This window comes from Natrix helvetica (assembly GCF_964273705.1).
Source record: "Natrix helvetica genome assembly, chromosome: 5".
NCBI classification, from domain to species: domain Eukaryota; kingdom Metazoa; phylum Chordata; class Lepidosauria; order Squamata; family Natricidae; genus Natrix; species Natrix helvetica.
In genome coordinates this window covers 152,460,648-152,477,066 of record NC_138551.1, presented here as the reverse complement: position 1 = coordinate 152,477,066, position 16,419 = coordinate 152,460,648, and positions in this window count along the sequence as shown.

The window sequence follows — 16,419 nt, the reverse complement described above, 5'->3', positions numbered from 1 at the left end:
TTTTTATTTTATTTTATTTTATTTATTATTTATTAATTATTTTATTATTTTATTTATTTTATTATTTATTTATTTATTTTTTATTTTTTATTTTTTATTTATTATTTATTTTTTATTATTTATTATTTATTATTTATTATTTATTATTTTATTTTTTATTTATTTATTTATTTATTTATTTATTTTATTTTATCTATGTTATTTTTTAGCTATTTCATTTATTTTATTTTTTATTTTTTGTTATTTTTTAGCTTTTATTTATTTTATTTTTTATTTATTTATTTTATTTTTATTTATTTATTTTTTATTTATTTATTTTATTTTATTTTTTATTTTTTTAGTATTTTATTTATTTATTTTATTTATTTTTTACTTTTTAATTATTTTATTTATTTTATCTATGTTATTTTTAGCTTTTATTTATTTTATCTGTTATTTTTTAGCTTTTACTTGTTTTATTTTTTATTTATTTATTATTTATTTTTATTTATTTATTTATTTTATTTTATTTATTTTTTATTTTTTATTAGTTATTTTTAGTTATTTTTTTGATTTGTTTGTTATTTTTATTTTATTTATTTATTTATTATTTTCATTTATTATTTATTTATTTTATTTGTCAACAAGTAGAAGGAAACAAGTATCAGCCTAGACCTCAACATGGGCAAGTGAAAATAGGGCACAAATGGATATGAATAAGCAGAACATAGACACAGACACATAAAAGGTGTACATATACATGGACATAAAGGGGGATAGTAGGACAGGGACGGTAACCTTCGCCCTGACCTCGCTTGCGGCAGTTGTTAAGTGGGTTGCCAACTTATCAATCGCAGTGTTTCGCTTAACAACGGTGGCCAGAAAAGTCATCAAACGGGGCAAAATTCACATAACAAGCCTCTCGCTTAGCAACAGAAATGTTGAGCTCCATCGTTCTCCTACGTTGAGGAATCTCCTGCATTCCACTGCTTTGTAAATTGGGAAGCCTTAAAACTTATTTGGGAACGTTCAGGCTGTTCTATCAATAGTATAGTAGTAGTAGGGTAGCAGTAGAGCCTTGATTGAGGTTGTACTTCATGTACGCAAGGAGATTGGTTGACATACTTAATGAAAGAAATGCTCTTTAAAAGAGAAGGGGAAAATAAAGGCCAGCTCTTGTTTTGCTAGCTTGGAGTTAATTTTGCAACCGAGTTTAAGTATATGGAGTGATTCAAATCAATATGTTGCCACAGCAGACAAACTTGGCAAATCGACTCTCTGACTCACTCTTACATAAGTAAACTTAAAAGGGGGCATTCGGGTGAGCCACCCATGGCAAAAATTAAAATATTCTAATCACCAGGTGGAGAGCTCTGTTTTTAATTTATTTTTATTGCTTTTTAATTATTCACAAAAATAATAATAATAATAATCCACAAGCATCAGCAGGAGGGAGAGGCGTAGGAATGGTCCTTGACTTACCAGCACAATGAAACTCAACAGTTCTGCTGTTAAATGAGACGTTGGTTAAGTGGGCTTTGCCCCGTTTTGTGATCTTTCTCACCATGGCTGTTAAGTGGATCTGGATTCCGGATTGAGTTTGCACGTGGTGATATATAGGGTTTCCTGCCTGAGGAGGGGATTGGACTAGAAGACCTCTAAGGTCCCTTCCAACTGTCTTATTGAGCAGGGGGTTGGACTAGAAGACCTCCAAGGTCCCTTCCAACTCTCTTATTGAGCAGGGGGCTGGACTAGAAGACCTCCAAGGTCCCTTCCAACTCTCTTATTCTGTTATATTCTAAGCCACTAAGTCTTGGCTAGTCCCAAAACAATAAAATATTGTATCTTATCCTATAACTATTGCATTTTACCCTGCTCCTACTTTAAATTGTTTGTATAGGATTTTATTGGTGATATGTGTTTGAACCTTGTGCTTTGATGTGGCCGATACAGGCTAATCAATAAAGCTATAATAATACATTTTGCTTTTATACGCATCATCGGTAGAGACACTTTCCCTAAATCCGATTAGGCACCGAAACACAGAAGCCTCTAGCCGAAGAAATAATCCACCTCTTTCCATTCTAGGCACATTTCTTTTCCAAACTGTGGACGGATTTGGGAACGGTGAACAAAAGCGAAGAATGAATAGAGAACCATAAATCAGGGGCTGCGAATTGCAGGCGGGCAAACTGCGCATAACCAACCAACACACCCGAAATCACGTGAAGGGTTAGCAACCACTTTGTAAAGCCTTAGTAAGGCCACACCTGGAATTCTGCATCCAGTTTTGGTCAAAAAAAAGAAAGGAAAGAAAAAGTGCAAAGAGGAAACGAGAGAATTAAAGGCCTGGAAACTAAAATATACGAAGAACGGTTGCAGGATTTGTGTATGCCTACTGTAGTAAAAAGAATAATTAGGGGTGACATGATGGCAGCGTGGATGACATGGAGGGGCTGCCCCAAAGAAGAGGGGGCCAAATTATTTTCCAGAGCACCCAAAGGCCAGACGAGAAACAATACACGAAAACTCATCCAGGAGAGAAGCAACCTGGAATTAAGGAGAAACTTCCTAACAGGGAGGACAATTAACCAGTGGAATGCCTTGCCACCAGAACCTGTGGGTGCTTCATCACTGGAGGTTTTTAAGAAAAGACCCACCTATTCCAAGCAGCTGGCCTGGCTCAACTTTGATCTAACCATATCGCTCCTGACGGGTTTTTAACTGGGTATTTTAATTATATTTAATTTCTAGGGGTTTTATATACTGTATTTTAATTGTTTTTATCAATCGACCTCCTCCTTGTGTATGTTTCAGTGTATGTCTTTGCTATATGTTTGTTTTGTTTACATATTTATTTCGTATGTTTCGTTGTACGCCGCCCCGAGTCCTTCGGGAGAGGGTGCGGCTAAGAAATAAATAAATATATTATTATTATTATTATTATTATTATTATTATTATTATTATTATTATTATTATTATTATTATTAAAAGGCTATTTGTCTGAAATGGTAAAGAATAACAGAGTTGGGAGGGATCTTGGAGGTCTTCTAGTCTAGCCCCCTGCTCACACAGGAAGCCCTATACCATCTCAGAGAAATATTTAACAGAATGACAGAGTTGGAAGGGACCTTGGAGGTCTTCTAGTCCAACCCCTGCCTAGGCAGGAAACCCCTAGACCATTTCAATCAATCAGAATAGAGCGGGAAGGGACCTTGGAGGTCTTCTAGTCCAATCCCCTGCTCAAGCAGAGGATACTACATCGATTGATCAATCCATCAATCCATCAATCAATCAGAATAGAGCTGGAAGGGACCTTGGAGGTTTTCTAGTCCAACCCCCTGCTCAAGCAGGAGACCCTAGACCATTTCAATCCATCAATCAATCAGAATAGAGTTGGAAGGGACCTTGGAGGTCTTGTAGTCCAACCGCCTGCTCAAGCAGGAGACCCTAGACCATTTCAATCCATCAATCAATCAGAATAGAGTTGGAAGGGACCTTGGAGGTCTTGTAGTCCAACCGCCTGCTCAAGCAGGAGACCCTAGACCATTTCAATCCATCAATCAATCAGAATAGAGTTGGAAGGGACCTTGGAGGTCTTCTAGTCCAACCCCCTGCTCAAGCAGGAGACCCTAGACCATTTCAATCCATCAATCAATCAGAATAGAGTTGGAAGGGACCTTGGAGGTCTTGTAGTCCAACCGCCTGCTCAAGCAGGAGACCCTAGACCATTTCAATCCATCAATCAATCAGAATAGAGTTGGAAGGGACCTTGGAGGTCTTCTAGTCCAACCCCCTGCCTAGGCAGGAAACCCCTAGACCATTTCAATCAATCAGAATAGAGCTGGAAGGGACCTTAGAGGTCTTCTAGTCCAACCCCCTGCTCAAGAAGGAGGCCCTTGACCACTCCAGACCAATGTCTGTCCAATCTCCTCTTGGGGACCTCCAGTGTTGGGAGCACCCACAACTTCTGGTGGCAAGCTGTTCCACTGGTGAATTGTTCTCACGGTCAACCAATTCCTCCTTACTCCCTGCTTGCTTCTCTCCTTCCTTTCCATCCGTCGCTTCTCGTCCTGCCTTCGGGTGCATTTGGAGTGCAGGGGGAGCCCCTCTTTCTTTGGGGCAGCCCCTCCGAGATGCCAGCGGAGCCGCCTTGGCAGACCCCGGGGTGGGGGGGAAGCTGGCAGCTGGGTCGCTTCTCCTCCTGCCCCGTTTGCGGTGCCCCAGATCCGCCGGTCAAATTGCCGGTACCCGACGTTGCTTGCCACTTCGCCGAGCTGAGAAAGATTTGGGGAGGGGGGGGAATCTCAAAGGGCAGAAAAACGTTCGAACCGCCTGCCAAATTCTCGGCTGTTTTGGCTGCCAGACAGTGGGGCTTTTGACACACAACAGCACAGCACAACACACACACACACACCGTTGCTTCGATTCGCTGTCAGCTTTTAACCATCTCTCCCACTTGGCTTGCTGTTTTGAAAAGGCATTGAAGGCTCCCCTTGGGGAAGGCGTCCCCGGTGTATACTGATGGAGAGACTAAGAGCACAAGCTAGGTTTTAAGCCACCATCGTCTTCCTTGGCGTGCTCTCAGTTTAAACCGGGTTTGAACATGGTCACCGGGCCTCCCTCGTCCCGACGTAGTTTGCAAACGGCCCAGAAACTTGTAGGATTCACACTCCACGCAGCCTTCGGAAGTTGTGGGAGCTTCATTCCCTGGGAAGCTTGGAAGAAAAAAGACTGGATGGCCATTAGTCAGAAAGGATGTAGGTTAGGGTCTCCTGTTTGGGCAGAGGCTGGGGTTGGGCTAGATGACCTACAAGGTCCCTTTTGACTCTGTTATTATTCTGTTTATCCAGACATTGTGGGAACTTCATTCCTGGAAGCTTTCAAGAAGAGATCAGACCGTCCTCTGTCAGAAACGGTGTAGAGTCTCCTGCTTGGGGCCCCAGGAGGGTTGGACTAGATGACCTCCAAGGTCCCTCCGGACGCTGTTCATCTGTTCGTTCAGTGGTCTCTAGTTGGAATAAGTCCTTGTGCATTTTGCACATCAACCTATCTAACGCAAATATTGTTTGAGTCAAACGTGTGTTTTTTAATACACTTGTAAGGCTTATCGCTTATTTTAATGCACTATATTCTGGATAAACAAGTCCCGTGTTTTATTATACTTATTTACGCAATCTGCTCCTTGGTGGCGAATGCAGCCAGATCTTAAATCCGTTGGCTTCGATCCAATGATTTATAGATAGATTTATTTTATTTTTACATATATTATTGCATATAAGGCCATAGGGTTCATTTTAGGTTGTCAAATTCCAAACTGCTAGAAATTAGGTATAAAAGGAGACTGACATTTCTGTCGTTAAGCGAGACATTTGTTAAGTGAGTTTTGCTCCGTTTTATGACCTTTCTCGCCACCGTTGTTAAGTGAATCACTACCGTTGTGAAAACAGTACCCTGGTTGTTAAGCGGATCACATGACCCCAGGACACTGGGACCTTCATAAACGTGAATTCGCTCCCAAGCATCCAAACTTCAATCAGTTGAGGAATCTGCAATGGTCACTAAGTGTGAAAAATGATCCTGAGTCTCCCTTTGTAACTTTGGTCACTAAATGAACTGTCGTAAGTCGAGGACTACCGTTATTCAGTAGTGTGATATATCCTTCAACCAGTGGGTGGCAGTGTTTGTAAGTTTGCAGCGGCTTCTGTGGTACATTCAGGCTGTCCTCGATTTACGACCGTCATCAAGACCAACATTTTTGTGGCGAAGAGATTCGACTTTTGGCTCATTGGACAACATCGCTTGCCACGGTTGTTAAGTGAATCTCCGCAGCTGTTAACTTGGCAATGCGGTCGTTAAGCAAATCAGACTTTCCCCCTGGATTTGGCTCGTCAGACGGCCAGAAAAAGGGGATCACGCAAGGGGGTTGGACTAGATGACCTCCAAGGTCCCTTCCAACTCTGTTATCCTATCATCCCAGATCAATGAAATAGTGGAATAACGTGCCAACAGAGGTTGTGTCTGCTTCATCATTGGAAGCTTTTAAGAAGACGGGGTTGGACTAGATGACCTCCAAGGTCCCTTCCAACTCTGCTTATTCTAAAATCCGAGATCGATTTATCAGTCAAGTGACTGGCCTCCAAAAGTTGTGGCTGCTGGAGGCTTTTCAGAAGAGATTGGACAACCATTTATCTGGGATGGTATAAGATCTGATGTATTGAGCGGGAGGGGTTGGACTAGATGACCTCCAAGGTCCCTTCCAGCTCTCTTTGTTCTGTTCTATTCTTCTGTTACTTTTTCCACCACTTCGTAAGGAGGTTTGGGCTGAGAGAGAGAGAGAGAGAGAGAGGAAACCACTAACAGATTAACAGTGTTGGAAGGGACCTTGGAGGTCATCTAGTCCAACCCCCCGCTCAAGCAGGAGACCCTACACCATTTCTGACAGAGGGCAGTCCAGTCTCTTCTTGAAAGCCTCCAGGGATGAAGCTCCCACAACTTCCGAAGGCAACTTCTGTTCCATTGAATATAGAATAACCGAGTTGGAAGGGACCGTGGAGGTCATCTAGTCTAACCTCTCCTCGCTCAAGCAGGAAACCCCAGCTGTTAGAGGGCAGTCCAGTCTCTTCTTGAAAGTCGCAGTAAAAGGTGCATTTTGGGGTTATTTTTTTCCCTGGGAATTTGACCATTTCTTTTCCGACCTCGAACAGTTTGTTCTACACAAGGGGAACGAAGGTGGACTTAGCAAAAAGATAAATCCAAATATTTGCCCTAGCTTACGTGCAAAGAGAACCTGTGACCCGCTGGCCCACGGAGATGGTACAGATAGATTTCTGGGAATTAACTTGGTTCAAAGATGCTCACTATACATTTCTTTGCTTGTTTCCAAGAATACGAATTTTTTAAAAAGAATATTGTGTCATTTGGCCTGATGTCTGGTCAACTGTTTGACAAACACTACTTTAGAGATACAACGGAGAGGAACCACAGCAGTGGCCAATTCGCCCAGTTCTTTGGGCCATGGGGCTGCTCTCCTCACCAGCATTTCTCAAAGTCTCCGTTACAAAATTCAATTTGATTCCATTCCGAATAGAGCTGGAAGGGACCTTGGAGGTCTTCTAGTCCAACCTCCTGCAACCTGGCATGAAAGAGAAACTTCCCAACAAGGAGAATAATGAACCAGTGGAACAGCTTGCTTTCAGAAGTGAGGGGTGGTTTTTAAAAAGAGACTGGCCTGAAAGGGTCTAGGGTCTCCTGCTTCAGCAGGGGGTTGGACTAGAAGACCTCCAAGGCCCCTGCCAGCTCTGTTCTGATTGATTCATTGTTTAGGTCTCCTGCTTGAGCAGGGGGCTGGACTAGAAGACCTCCAAGGCCCCTTCCACCTCTGTTCTAATTGATTCATTGTTTAGGTCTCCTGCTTGAGCAGGGGGCTGGACTAGAAGACCTCCAAGGCCCCTTCCAGCTCTGTTCTGATTGATTCATTGTTTAGGTCTCCTGCTTGAGCAGGGGGCTGGACTAGAGGACCTCCAAGGCCCCTTCCAGCTCTGTTCTGATTGATTCATTGTTTAGGTCTCCTGCTTGAGCAGGGGGCTGGACTAGAAGACCTCCAAGGCCCCTTCCAGCTCTGTTCTGATTGATTCATTGTTTAGGTCTCCTGCTTGAGCAGGGGGCTGGACTAGAGGACCTCCAAGGCCCCTTCCAGCTCTGTTCTGATTGATTCATTGTTTAGGTCTCCTGCTTGAGCAGGGGGCTGGACTAGAGGACCTCCAAGGTCCCTTCCAGTTCTATTCTGATTGATTGATTGATTGATTGATTGATTGATTGAATAGGTCTTGTGTTTGAGCAGGGGGCTGGACTAGAAGACCTCCAAGGTCCCTTCCAATCTGCTATTCTATTCTACGCTAAAAAGCAGAATATATAGAAAAATTGATTCTTGGTCTTGAGTCACTGAGTTGAGAACAGCCAGAGGGAGAAAAAGAGAGAGAGAGAGGGAAAAAAATAAATAAGGCAGGAATTTGAATTACTCAAGGCCAGTACTAGGAAAGTCATCTGAATCACTTCCTATCCGGCCGTAGATTTAATCATGCGTGGGAGCACATGGCTACGGTTTGCTAGCCAGCAAATTCTTGGCAAGGCGGCCAAGAACATCAGTTACATAAGCCTGCCCAGACCAGCAGCACCCGATGTTCGTGTACACTGGTGGTTTTTTTGGGGCAGCCTCTGGCTCTTCGGGTTACACCAGGTTGGTTCTTCATTCACACAACCTCGTTGCAAGTTGCTGGTTTGGGGAAGAGAGGAGGAGGAGGAGGAATTGGGATTGGAAAGAATAGAATAGAATAAGAAGAAAAGGATAGGATAGGATAGAATAGGAAGAATATGATAGAACAGAATAAGAAGAATATAATAGGATAGGGTAGAATAGAATAGAATAAGAAAAATAGAATAGAATAGAATAGAATAGGAAGAATAGAATAGAATAAGAAGAACAGAAGAAGAAGAAGAAGAAGAAGAAGAAGAAGAAGAAGAAGAAGAAGAAGAAGAAGAAGAAGAAGAAGAAGAAGAAAAGAAAAGAAAAGAAAAGGATAGGATAGGATAGGATAGGAAGAATGGGGTAGAACAGAATAAGAAGAATAGGATAGGATAGAATAGGATAGGATAGGATAGAATAGAATAAGAAGAATAGAATAGAATAGAATAGAATGAGAATAGAATAGAATAGAATAAGCAGAATAGAATAGAATAGAATAGAATAAGAAGAATAGAATAGAAGAAGAAGAAGAAGAAGAAAAGGTTAGGATAAGATAGGAAGAATAGGGTAGAACAGAATAAGAAGAATAGAATAGAATAGAATAGAATAGAATAGAATAGAATAGAATAGGAAGAAAAGGATAGGATAGAATAGAATAGAATAAGAAGAATAGAATAGAATAGAATGAGAAGAATAGAATAAGAAGAATAGAATAGAATAGAATGAGAAGAATAGAATAGAATGAGAAGAATAGAATAGAATGAGAAGAATAGAATAGAATAAGCAGAATAGAATAGAATAAGAAGAAAAGGATAGGATAGAATAGAATGGAATAGAAAATATAAAATGGAATAGAATGCAGAACAGAACAGAGTAGAATAGAGTAGGATAGAATAAGAAGAATGGAACAGAACAGAACAGAACATGGAAATTCTAAGTGACCCCTTTTTCATTGTATGATCATTGCAGCTTTCCCATAAGCCACGTGATCAAAATTCAGACACTTGATTGATTGACACACTGTTAGAGCCCCGAATATATCAGAGAAAAAATTCACAGACCGCAGTAGTGAAATAATGAGAGGGATAACAAATACATTTTGGCTGGTATTTATTTTCTGGTTGCAAATTTGAGCGTAGGTTTAATGGAGGAATCGAAACTCCGATCATAAAGCTCCGATTGGCAGTAAAACAAAACCAAAAACCCAAAAATATCAACCAACATTTATTGTTTTGTGAAGAGAGAGAGAGACACCTTTGAAATCTTCAAATTTTTTGCAAGGAGACCCGCCCTCCCAGTTCAGCTGCTGTCACTCAAACATAATCTAAGCCTCTCCATAAATGTGCTGGTTGTCATCCAGAAACAAACGGGCCAATGAAGCGCGCGAAGCGTTTGCCTGCAGAATAAAATTAAGGTTTTGATTTTTGTTTTTCAATCGTCGAGTTGTGACGGTGCCAAATTGTGGGTGGATTTAAGACAAGTGAAGGCTCAAATTCTTGCTGGCTGCATCTTTTTATCTTTTTTTTTTGCATTAAACTGATGGAATCCCAATCCCCCCACCACCACGAGAAATTATACAGGTGGTCCCTGACTTACAACTGTTTGTTTAACGACAGTTGGAAGTTATGAAGGCACCGCAGAAGCAATTTAGGACCGTTTTTTTCACACTTAAGACTCTTGCGGTCACGAGATCGCTTGGCGACGGACTCGTATTTACGACGGTGATGTGATGTCCTTTGATGACCTTCCTTCGAGCGAAGTCAAGGGGGAAGCCAGATTGGGCAAACGATCGGGCGAGCTTCATGACGGTGGTGAGCCACTTAACGGCTGCGGCAAGAAAGGCCGTAAAACGGGAAAAAACTCACTCAACAAATGTCTCACTTCGCTCAATTCTCGTCGTACGTCGAGTAGAATCAGTTGAATGGATAGATATAACATGAGGCGGGTTAGTGCTCAGTTGAGGGCCGAAGAAACTGCTCGAGGCTTTTTGCGTTGTGGTGATTGTGCAGCAGGGAACACAACTTGCCACAGCTTCATGCTGCCTCCAGGTCTACTCCTTGCCCACAACACAACTGACTGTTGAACATTGGCCCGGAGTACACAATTGTGCTAGAAGGAATTGTCAAGTCTCTGGCGAAGGACACGATCCACTTTTGGAAGGAGTGTGACTTTGTCACACACCACAAAGGGTGTTTCTTTTACAACAGGTGGACAAAATTGGGAAGAAAGGCTAAGGAGAACCTTTGGACGGATTTTTTTTTTCAGAGCAACGTTGCAGCAGATGGAAAAAAGGGGGGCTTAAGAGACAATTTTGGGAACCACAGCTATTCCTCCACTTGCGTCCACAACGGAGCTCAAATTTTCTGTTGCTAACTGAGACAGTTGTGAGTTGCTCCATCACTGGAGGTTTTTAAGAAGTGGCTGGACAGCCACTTGTCTGGAATGGCCTAGGCTCTCCTCTTTGAGCAGGGGGTTGGACTAGACGACCTCCAAGGTCCCTTCCAGCTCTATTCTGATGGATTGGAATGGTCTCCTATTTGAGCAGGGGGTTGGACTAGAAGACCTCCAAGGTCCCTTCCAGCTCTATTCTGATGGATTGGAATGGCCTAAGGTCTCCTACTTGAGCAGAGGGTTGGACTAGAAGACCTCCAAGGTCCCTCCCAGCTCTATTCTGATGGATTGATTGAACCTCCAGGCCTTTCTGCTGCTTGTTCAGTCCGGGCCCTTCCTCCTTCTCCTTATAAGGCAGTTTCCTGCCACTCAGGAGATGCAGGTTCAGCCTCCTGGCCCATTAACTATCTCCCCCCCACACCCGTGACGCATGTACCCCCTCCATTCCCCCCCTCCCCGCAGCCCCTGGGCCAGGGTGGGGCCGAATCCAGCCAGAGGACACTTGGGCTCTTTCATTTGAACAAGCTTTGCTTTAGACTCAGAAATCTTCAGCCTTGAGTGAGTCACGTCCCTACAGCCATCCTTTGAGCTCTGATGCCACGGTGTGGATGTCACTCCTGAATCACTCCGGAGCAAAAACGATTCCCAGAAACGCCAGGAAAGGCCAATCCCCCCCACTCCCCCCCCCTCTCTCTCTTCCCAAAGTGTTCAGAGTATTTTCTGGCCTCCAATTTGGTCAAACCGAGGGATGAAATTCAGTTTTCCCGCTCTTGCAGTCTGGTTTTCAAATTTGCCAAGAGAGAGAGAGAGAGAGAGAGAGAGAGAGAGAGAGGGAGGGAGGGAGGGAGGGAGGGAGGGAGGGAGAGAGAGAGGGAAAGGGAGAGAGACAGGGACATCGTCAAACTGTTTTGAAGAGACTGGGCCGGGGGTAGCACCTTGTATCCCAGGGGAACAGTTTTATATCAATATCTATATAGAATAGAATCACAGAGTTGGAAGGGACCTTGAGGTCTTCTAGTCCAACCCCCTGCTTAGGCAGAAAACCTTACAATTAGTTGTCCAACTTCTTCTTAAAAACTTGCAGTCCTACCCCACTTCTCTCTCTGTCTCTCTCTCTCTCCCTCCCTCCCTCCCTCCATCTATCTATCTATCTATATTATCTATCTATCTATCTATCTATCTATCTATCTATCTATCTATCTATCTATCTATCTATCTGTATGTATCCCTGTCTAGGTCTCTGTCTCTGTGTGTGTGTGTGTGTGTGTGTCTGTCTGTCTGTCTGTCTTGTCTATCTATCTATCTATCTATCTATCTATCTATCTATCTATCTATCTATCTATCATCTATCTCTATTATCTATCTATATCTATATCTATCTCTGTCTGTCTCTCTCTCTCTCTCTCATATCTTTCCCCCCTCTCTGTATCTATCTATCTATCTATCTATCTATCTATCTATCTATCTATCTATCTATCATCTATCTATCTATCTATCTATCTATCTCTATTATCTATCTATATCTATATCTATCTCTGTCTGTCTCTCTCTCTCTCTCTCATATCTCTCCCCCCTCTCTCTGTATCTATCTATCTATCTATCTATCTATCTATCTATCTATCTATCTATCTATCTATCTATCTATCATCTATCTGTATGTATCCCTGTCTAGGTCTCTGTCTCTCTCTCTGTGTGTCTGTCTGTCTGTCTGTCTTGTCTGTCTATCTATCTATCTATCTATCTATCTATCATCTATCTATCTATCTATCTATCTCTATTATCTATCTATATCTATATCTGTCTCTGTCTGTCTGTCTCTCTCTCTCTCATATCTCTCCCCCCCCTCTCTCTATCTCTATCTATCTATCTATCTATCTATCTATCTATCTATCTATCTATCATCTATCTCTATCTATCTATCATCTATCTATCTATCTATCTATCTATCTATCTCTATTATCTATCTCTGTCTATCTCTGCCTGTCTGTCTCTCATATCTCCCCCCCTCTCTCTGTATCTCTCTCTATATATATTATTTATCTATATCTATCTCTATCTGTCTATCTGTTTCTGTCTCTGTCTTTCATCTGTGTGTGTGTGTGTATGTATGTATGTGTCTGTGTGTGTGTGTCTGTGTCTATCTATCTATCTATCTATCTATCTATCTATCTATCCTAAAATACTGTTTCCATCTTCCCTTAAAGCGTGAACAGAACTCACCATAGGTTGAGAATCAACGTCTCCACTAGATAATTGACGGTCCAGCTGGAGCTAAACTCCTCAAACCCCCCCAAATACAGAGCCTGTTTCATTTCAGGCAGGTGGCTCTCCAGTCTTCTCTTAAAAGCCTCCAGGGATGGTGGCAAGTCGTCCCACTGATTAACAGAATTGGAAGGGGACTTGGAGGTCTTCTAGTCCAACCCCCTGCTCAAGCAGGAGACTCTAGACATTATCAGATAGGTGGAGATCAATTCTTCTCCCTGTCAGGGAAACTAGTTCTCTGTTGCTTCTCTCCTGGATGAGTTTCGATCCCTTACTTCTTGTCCTGCCTTCGGTTGCTTCGGAGAACAGGTGGCCCCCTTCTTCTTCTTTGGGGAAGCCTCTCAAATATTAGGACGCTGTTATCATGTCGCCTTTGGTCCTTCTTTTCATTAAAGTATTTCCCCAGGAAATGTACCTAAGGCCGGTTCGAAAGGCGTGCCTCCTCCTAACCATACCGACCGGCTCTGAGTCCGATGGCGATGTCCGTTTTGCTCTGCGGATTCATGGAGAGCTAACCCTAAGTGGAATTTTCCCCGAATGGGATTTCCCCATGGATTTTGCCCGCAAGGAAAATGACCATCAGGTCATAAAATGGATTGTTGTTAGTCAAGGACTAACTGTATATATTATGTCTGTGAACAAGGAGCTCACTGATTGTCACTGAAGAGTAAGGATGTTAGATTTGGGGCCCAATTGCCACTAAATGAACTGTCATGTCAAGGACTCTGTTTAATCCCTAAATCATATTAGGATGGGCAGGGAATGCGGCGTTTTCATTGATGAATGGCTAACAGAGGATGTAAGTCATTGGTTAGGCTAGCCACGGTTTAGGGAGGCCAACATAAATATGACGAAAAAGGAGGAGGAGGAGGTGGAGGGAGGAAGAAGAAGAGGAGGAGGAGGAAGAGGAGGAGGAGGGAGGAGGAGGAGGACAAGAAGAAGGAGGAGGAGGGAGGGGAAGGAGGAGGAGAGGAGGAAGAGGGGAGGAGGAAGAAGAAGGCAGCCGAGGAGGAGGAGAAGAAAAAGAAGAGAGGAGGAGAAGAAGGTGGAGAGGAGGAAGAGAGGAGGATGAAGAAGAAGAGGAGGAGGAGGAATGAAGGAGGAGGAGGAGAGATGAGGGAAGGTGGCGGAGGAACGGAGGAGGAAGAAGGAGGAGGAGGAGGAGGAGAAGAAGAGATGAGGGAAGGAGGAGGAGGAACGGAGGAGGAGGAGGAAGAAGAGAATGAGGAGAAGAAGAAGAGAGGAGTGGGAAGAAGGAGGAGAGGAGGAAGAAGAAGAGGAAGAGAAGGAAGAAGAAGAAGATGATGATGATGAAAGGAGGAGGAGGAGGAAGAAGAAGAGAAGGAGAAGGAGAAGAAGAAGAGAGAAGTGGAAAGAAGGAGGTGAGGAGGAGGAGGAGGAGGAGGAGGAAGAAGAAGAAGAAGAAGAAGAAGAAGAAGAAGAAGAAGAAGAAGAAGAAGAAGAAGAAGAAGAAGAAGAAGAAGAAAGGAGGGGGAGAGGAGGAGGAGGAAGAAGATGAGTGGGAAGAAGGTGGAGCGGAGGAAGAGAGGAGGAAGAAGAAGGAGGAGGAGGATGGAGGAGGAGGAGGGGAAGAAGAAGGAGAAGAAGGAGAAGAGGAAAGGAAGGAGGAAGAAGAGACGGAGGAGAAGAAACTGCCTTTCCCCAGCGCTTAGTTTTCACCCAGCTAAGTATCTAAATCGAATTTAACCCGGTTTGTTTGCTGAATGATTCAGGCGTCTGCCGATCTCGCTTCAGCTAATCAGTAACCGAGTTAAGTCCTATTGACCAACACGCTGCTTGCTCAACCCCCGAAGTCGCCCGTGGGATGCCCCCCAGTTGACAGGGCTAGTGAAAACCGTACCTAAAGTAAATTTTGCCTTTCAACGTAAGGACGGAAGCCACGTTACCCAAATGGGTCCAATCCAGTCTCCAAGGGATGCCCTTGGCTTCTTCAGCCACCCAAGAAGCAGGAGAGCAAGGAGCGGAGGATACTTGGCTATTTGCTGCCACCTGGTGGCTGAACGCTCAAATGGTCGATCCACAGTAGGACGGCTACTTCTACAAGGGAGTCTTCCACTTACGACCAAAATGGAGCCCAAAAGTGATGTTGCTAAGGGAGACGTTTGAGCCGCGAGCTTCACTTGCCCCTCCTCCCTTTGCGACTTTTCTCGCAGTGTTTGTTAAGTGAGTTGCTACCTTTGTTAAATGAGTCACACCGGTTGTTAAGTGGAGCCGGCTCCCCCTTGCTGGTCCGGAGGTCGCAAAAGCAGATCAGGCGACCCCGGGATGCGACAACTGTGATAAATAGGTCTAGTGGCCGAGTGTCTGCGACCGTGGGGATGTTGCAGTGGTCGTAAGTGTGGAAAACGGTCATAAGTCTCTTTTTTCAATGCCGTTGTAACTTTGAACCGTCACTAAATGAACTATTGTAAGTTGAGGACCACCTGTATAGACATAGAATGGTTCGTTTAGTGATTTAAGTTGTAAAATGGCAGAAAACTCACTTAACAACCGTCTTGCTTAGCGACATACATTTCGGGCTCATAAGTCAAAGACAGCCTGATATATATATAGGTGGTCCTCAACTTATGACCATAACTGAGCCCAATATTTCCATTGCTAAGGGAGACAGCTGCCCAGTGAGTTTTGCCCCATGACCTTTCTTACCACAGTTGTTAAGTGAATCCCTGCAGTCATTAAATGAGTCACATGGTTGTTAAGTGAATCTGGATTTCCCGTTGACTTTGCTGGTCAAAAGGTTGTAAATGCGGATCGTGTGACCTAGGGAACACTGCAACCGTCGTACATACGAGTCAGTGGCCAAACATCTGAATTCTGATCCCATGAACACATCGTCGTAAGTGTGAAAAGTGTGTAAGTTGCTTTTTTAACAGCCGTTGTAACTTTGAACAGGAGCTCCGTGTACAGTTCTAATTGGAAGACTAACCTGTACTGTTTTTGACTGAATCCCAAAGGAAGGAAGGAAGGAAGGAAGGAAGGAAGGAAGGAAGGGAGGGAGGGAGGGAGGGAGGGAGGGAGGGAGGGAGGAAGGAAGGAAGGAAGGAAGGAAGGAAGGAAGGAAGGAAGGAAGGAAGGAAGAAATAGAAAGAGAGGAAGAGTAGAAGGAGGAAGAGAGAGAGAGAAGAAGAGAGAGAAGGAGAAGGAGAGAAGGAGAGAAGGAGAGAGAGATAGGAGAACATGGGAGAGAGGGGGAGGAGAAAGAGAGGGGAGAAAGAGAGAGGGAAGAAGAAAGAGAGAAAGAGAGAGAGAGAAAGACAGCAAAGAAGGAGAGAGAAAGAGAAAGAGAGAGAAAGAGCAAAGAAGAAGAAAAAGAGAGAGAGAAAGAAGAAAGAGAGAAAGAGAAAGAGAGAGAAAGAGCAAAGAAGAAGAAAAAGAGAGAGAGAAAGAAGAAAGAGAGAAAGAGAGAGAGAAAGAGAGAAAAGAGAGAGAGAGAGAAAGAGAAAGAGAGAGAAAGAGCAAAGAAGAAGAAAAAGAGAGAGAGAAAGAAGAAAGAGAGAAAGAGAGAGAGAAAGAGAGAAAA